Raw genomic sequence first — 6,265 nt, 5'->3', positions numbered from 1 at the left:
ACTTGAAAGGGACTTTTAGTAAATAATCGTAACTGGAGCTCCTGAGTGGTGCAGCTGTCTAAGGCACTACATCTCAGTGTTAGAGGCGTCACTACAGACCCTGGTTTGATTCCCGGCTGTAGCACAACTGGCCGTGATTGGGAGTCCCATAGGGTGGTTTGGCCGAGGTAGGCTGTCATTGTACATAAGAATTTGTTCTTAACTGACTTGCCTAGTTAAATAAATAAATAGTGTTCAGTGTGCTATGTGATTGAACACAAACTATTATTTCTGACTGTTTATGACAGTAAGCTAGCTAACTCCTCTATCCTGCTTTGTGAAATACAACAGTAAGCAAGATGCGATGTCAACAATGAACCACAGCTGAGGAAACCTGTACATAGTTGTGAGACGTGCACATGGGACTGCTTCACAAGTGAAATGTGTGTCAGCTGTGCCTTATTTAAAAAATGCTGTCTATAACCCAAGGGGGAGCTTTCATGTTTTGGTTTTTGTATTTGCTTCTGTTCTGCTTTGTCCTACTGTCCAGTCTGCGTTCTAATTTAATTCCTTTAAAGGAATAGAGGGTGTAGGATAAAGGGGTGGGGGTGTTGGGAGGGTAACTGTAAAGGGCTCCTTCTACCCCCCTAGTGGGCCCTCAGTTTTAGAAGGGGGGTAACAACTCTCTCTACATTCCGGGGGTATGGTGAAATAGATACTAACTATACTGCAGCGGCACAAGACAAGACAATGAAACACCAGTAGACACACCCATAAAAACAACTACGTCAATGCTAAGACTACTGATCTTCTGTTGTTTTACTAATCATACTGTATAGTTAATGTGACTTGGTCTGAAATTAGAAGGCACTAAAATAACTTTTCCAGCGAACAGTAGGAATTACAAATATATGTTCCCATGGGTGCCAGTTTGGGTTGCCAGTTATTGTTGGAATGGTATTTCTAAATAATTATTTCCCCAAAATATGTCTCTTGAATTGTTTTCCTTCCCCTGTTAAATCACTCTTTGTACCTTTTCATTGGTTGTTTTATTTCCTGCCAAGTTAATGCTTTGTTCAACATCCAGGAAAAAGGCTCTGAATTTTGTTGGTGAGTAATTTGTTTTTCTTCATTAAGATTTACCTGCAATGTAAATGTTCAACACTATCTTTAATTACATTTTTTTGTAAATATATTTCAAGAAGTTTCAAAAGCCTCATCTTACCTAACCAGTCACTTCATTATTTTAAATGTTGTAGTTAGGCATGCACATACTGTAGAAATTGTTTGTAATAGATGTGTTATTGTGTTCACTTACCCATCTCAAGTATGGCTGAAATTTGAAGCGCCATTCAAAGAATAATATTAGTGCTTCTTTCTTATTGAAAACGATGCTTTCCAATAGAGGGCAGTGCAGAATGGGAAGCAAGCATTAACATTCAGCTTCAATTCTTCCTGTGACATTTCATCTGTCATTTAAGCAATCATGTATTTAGTTATTTTTTTATCAATATCCAATTTGATCCCATTGAGATAAATAATAATAATAATTTTCTGAGAGCAATGGCTATGAAGGCAGCCAGGTAAAGATTGCATGGATATTTTACTGTGATGATTAGATTGACAGTCATTTAATCCAGGCAATATTATATGATTTCTGCTGTTCTATTTTTGCAAACCAGTATTTCACTGACTCACACTGATTAATACATTTCTACTGAACTGTAGTACATTTTGAAGCATATTTGAATACTGTTGGACTCACTTACAGCACTCTGCCATCATCAGAGCACAATTCCAGCCTCGATGTTGAAGCAGGCAGGCAGCAGGCAGGCAGCAGGCTGTCGACCGGCAGATGAAGAATGAGTTTCAGTGTGTGGTTTCACACAGGTCTAATGATGCCTGTGGCGACTACAGGCTACAGTTGACCCATAACCAAGGCTGCTGTGACAGAGCAACAAGGGGTCCTATTTAAAAGGAGCACACTGAAGTGCACTGTAAGCACCCTCTTTCATTGTGGCTAAGTCAAGTCTATGTAATATGCTACACCACGCAACAGAGAGACGTAGAAGGTAAAAGTTGCGTGCTCTAGGTGTTTAGTCAATGACACAGTCCAAAATTATGGACACCATTAAATTACTACTATGTTATCATCCGCTCTGTTAATCTCTGTGAAACCTCACATTTTGCCGTAATATTTGCTTCTGTGTGTGTGGGGGGGGGGGGGGGGGGGGGGGGGGTAAAGTGGATGATATTGAGTCTGACTTCATAAATCACCCAGACACTGATAAACTCCCCACACACCCACACACCGCTAATGGGCAACCCTTAAGGAGTGTGAGTGTCTCGTGCTGCGTTTGATTCAACATTTATTAACCCCCTCACACACACACAAACACACTCAAGTTAGCTTCTGAAGGACCGAGGAAAGGGTCGGTGGCATTCACATCATTATTACAAGGCTGTGACCAAGTCAGGCTGAATTAATCATTGCTGATAGTGTTAAAATGTATTTTGGCTTCTATAACTATTTCCCACCATTTCCATCTCATAAGTTATATCCTGTCTCTAATGTAACTCCCTATTTCCCATCTAATATCCAGCCATCCCTCCTCATAAAAATAGTAATTGTCTGCCTCCACATCAAACATAGACATTCTGTGCTCCCACCTCACACAGTCAAGTTGGTCCCCCCACTTAAACATAGTTACTCCCTATTGCACTTCATCACGTACCAGTGTATTCACAACTCACATTGGCAATTTTTGTACAATTCTCTGCTTAGAGTACCTATCATACAATATGTACATTAGTCCAGCAGCCTCATTTTACACTGTAGGCTTACACATACCGTTTGGATGTAAATTCTGTGCCTTGGAGCAGGGATACTCAACTATTAAAAGCTTCTTAAAGTAATTATGTCATTTTAAAATCATCTAATAAAAACGAAGCATCTCAATAAATAAAACAAAGATATGTGAAATCAGGTAATGACAAATTCTACCCTGAAGGAATTATGCGTTGAATTCATTTCCTCAGTCATTAGGTGCGTTTTTTTGGTCACACTCCCTTCTAACGAGTCCTTGTGAGCATCAGAGAGTCGTAGCTTTCAGGAATAGGTTAATCATATTTTGTAGCTTAAACTGTTCAAACACTAGAGCCAAATTCATATGAAGAAAAAATTATAACCGATAAAGAAGAAACCACACTACTTGTCATTTTGGAAGTGAGCATCGGATTTTGGCAGGGATTTTTTTGTAAACCTTTTATTAATGTTCAGAATTTATCAAAGGGCCAGTCTAAATAGATAAACGGGCCGCCAGTTGAAGAACCCTGCCCCAAAATGTCAGTACAACTTTAAACAAAACAGCACCCAGCAAGAGACGGTAACGCCTTTGCGATTCCAGAGTATTGCACACGCAGATAAGCATTGTCAAACAGACAGATATTAGACTGGGCTGAGACTGCGCTACCCTATCAGGTTCCCTCCCCCTCTGTCTGGACGGCTCTCTGAGACCCTAACACCTAGGCACCATGCAGCCAGACCAGCCTCCACAGCTGCTACAGTAGCTGCAGCATTCTAATACCAACACACGCCGCCACAGCCCAGCACTACAAAAACTAACATCATTTCAAACATAGCATGCTTTGATGCTATTGTAATGATCTTTGGGATCTTGAGAGAGGGGGGGTTCGGATTTTGCTTTCGTCTAGTTTGAGAAAATAAACTCCCCAAAAAGAGCCAGTTGAGGAAGACAACAGCAAGGGAAAACTCTGCTTTAAATGAGAGCAAGGAAGAAACCTTGAGAGGAACCAGACCTCTAGAGGGAAGCCTGTATCTTCTCTGCCTTGTGGCCAAAAGTTTAGATTTTATGACCGATGTAGTTATGCCATGTTGTGGAGGCATAACTGGACACAGCTAGGCAGGGGCAAGGCCATGCAGATGTGGAGTTTGGCAGTGGATACAGTGTATCATTTGCAATCTCACACTGTTAATGTTAAACTCCAATAGGTAACATATAGTCCAGAACACTCAGCCTTGTGTGTGTGTGTGTGTGTGTGTGTGTGTCCGTGTGAACTTGTGAACGTATGTGATGCTGCATGCACCGCGGTGAGTGATGTTCTGAGACTGAGTGTATGTATTCCTTCACGTGTTAACCTATGACTACAGCTTAGTTGTCAGAGAGCGGGAACCAGAGTGTCTCAGGCTGGAGAAAGTGCAGGTCTAGCCTTGTTCTGTTGATGAAGGGGCGGCACTTCAGAGGCTCCAGGACCCCCTGGCACCAGTCTCCCCAGTCCCCCAGACAGACTGGGAGCATCTGGGCTCCGTCAGCACCTCTGGCCCCCGCAGACTATGATCTGTATGACGAGTCCAGGAAAGAGGAGTGGACTGGATCAGGGAGAGGGAAAATAAGAGCCTTGGTGCCAAGTACTGTCTGCAGCCTTGTGAAAAATACTCTTTACCTATTAGCAGTTCTGTATGACTACAGAAGACGTACTGTAGATATTGGCCAATGTCTAGTATCTTGTTTGTCCGTAATTATATCAGTTTAATTCTATTCTAAATTGAAGTGGGGATATGTAAAACATCTGTCTCAATGGCCCAGTAGTAGTCAATGACATTAGTATAACGTATAGTATTCATTTATACTGCATTGCGAAGTGTGTTATACTGCATTGCGAAGGATTCAATGTTCATAAAAATAATCATATATGTGTCAAACCGATATGGACTCATCCTTAGTTATATGTGTTTCGACTGGTGGAGCTGGAGCATCATCTTACAGGAAAGCTTTCACTGACTTGCCATGATGAATTAATATTAATTGATTCCAAATACACCTAGCCCCAATCAAACATGACAAAATGTAACAACTCACTATATTTAAAATGTTTGAGATACTGTATGTAAAATAGTATCAATGTGATTAATTTACTATGATTGATGATTTATAATTAAGTCCACTTGCCATCGCACTACAAAAGCCTGTGTGTTGCAATTGGATCTGACACATACACAGTTCTGCGTGTTCCGTAATTCGTTGACGAGGGGCCAAATTCATTTATGGAACAGTGGTATTGGCAGGCGTGGACACTGCAAAAGCAACGATAATCACAGAGGTTTGGTGCGGTGTGACAAGGACTCTTCAGGGAAAAGCCCTTACAAGCTGGCTTTGGTTGGCCATCGCTCCATTAGGTAGAGGCTAGAGGGAGACGTTTTCCTTAGGTCATTTCTCAGGGAGGTTATAGATTATAGTATTTAATATAAAACGTAGACAATTTATGGCACATGTTCTTTAGAGGACGTAAATGTAAAAAAAAATATATAGTGCTCTTTTCTTTGGTATTGGGGGAAGATTACGTGCCAAGTGCTGAGAAACGTTTTCATGCTGAAAAGAATAATATATTTCTGTAGGGTACAAGATGAGGTAAGGGCCAAGACACATCCTCTTTGGGGAGTTGAGGGATATGGGGTGAGAGTAGCTTAACGTTTGTGAAACTTCATGTTGTTTGACAGAGGACCCTGTCTCAAGCTGCTAGCCCTCTCTTCAGGTTTCTTTAAAACACATTGTTAATGAGCCTCATTGACAATCAAACTGGCGCTGTCACCCCCCGAGGATGCACAGCTCTCAGACCATGCCTGTTTGTCACAGTGTCCCCCACTCAGTGTCGACTGTAAGACCATGGCTGGCAGACAGTTAGTGGTTTGCACAGCGGTGCTGACTCAAATGGCATGCTTCCTGTTGCTTTGCAGCTGCCACCTCTGCTACTTCCATTACTTTCTATAGCATGCAGATGTTCTATCAACATTCCCCGCCAAGGGGACTGCAATAACTGTGAGATTCATGCCATGTTTCACAGGCATGTCAAGTGGCACAATTAAAGGGAGAAATACAGTACCAGGTTTTCTGCAGGGGATTAAATATGTGTATATATATATATATATATACACACTACCGTTCAAAAGTTTGGGGTCACTTAGAAATGTCCTTGTTTTTTGAAGGTAAAGCACATTTTTGTCCATTAAAATAACGTAAAATTGATCAGAAATACAGTGTAGACATTGTTAATGTTGTAAATGACTGTTGTAGCTGGAAACGGCAGATTGTTTTATGGAATATCTACATAGGCATACAGAGGCCCATTATCAGCAACCATCACTCCTGTGTTCCAATGGCACATTGTGTTAGCTAATCCAAGTTGATCATTTTAAAAGGCTAATTGATCATTAGAAAACCCTTTGCTATTATGTTAGCACAGCAATAAAACTGGCCTTCTTCAGACT

The sequence above is a fragment of the Salmo trutta genome, chromosome 18, assembly GCF_901001165.1.
Source record: "Salmo trutta chromosome 18, fSalTru1.1, whole genome shotgun sequence".
NCBI lineage: Eukaryota > Metazoa > Chordata > Actinopteri > Salmoniformes > Salmonidae > Salmo > Salmo trutta.
The sequence above is the reverse complement of the archived record's forward strand: the minus strand, read 5'-3'. Positions refer to the sequence as shown.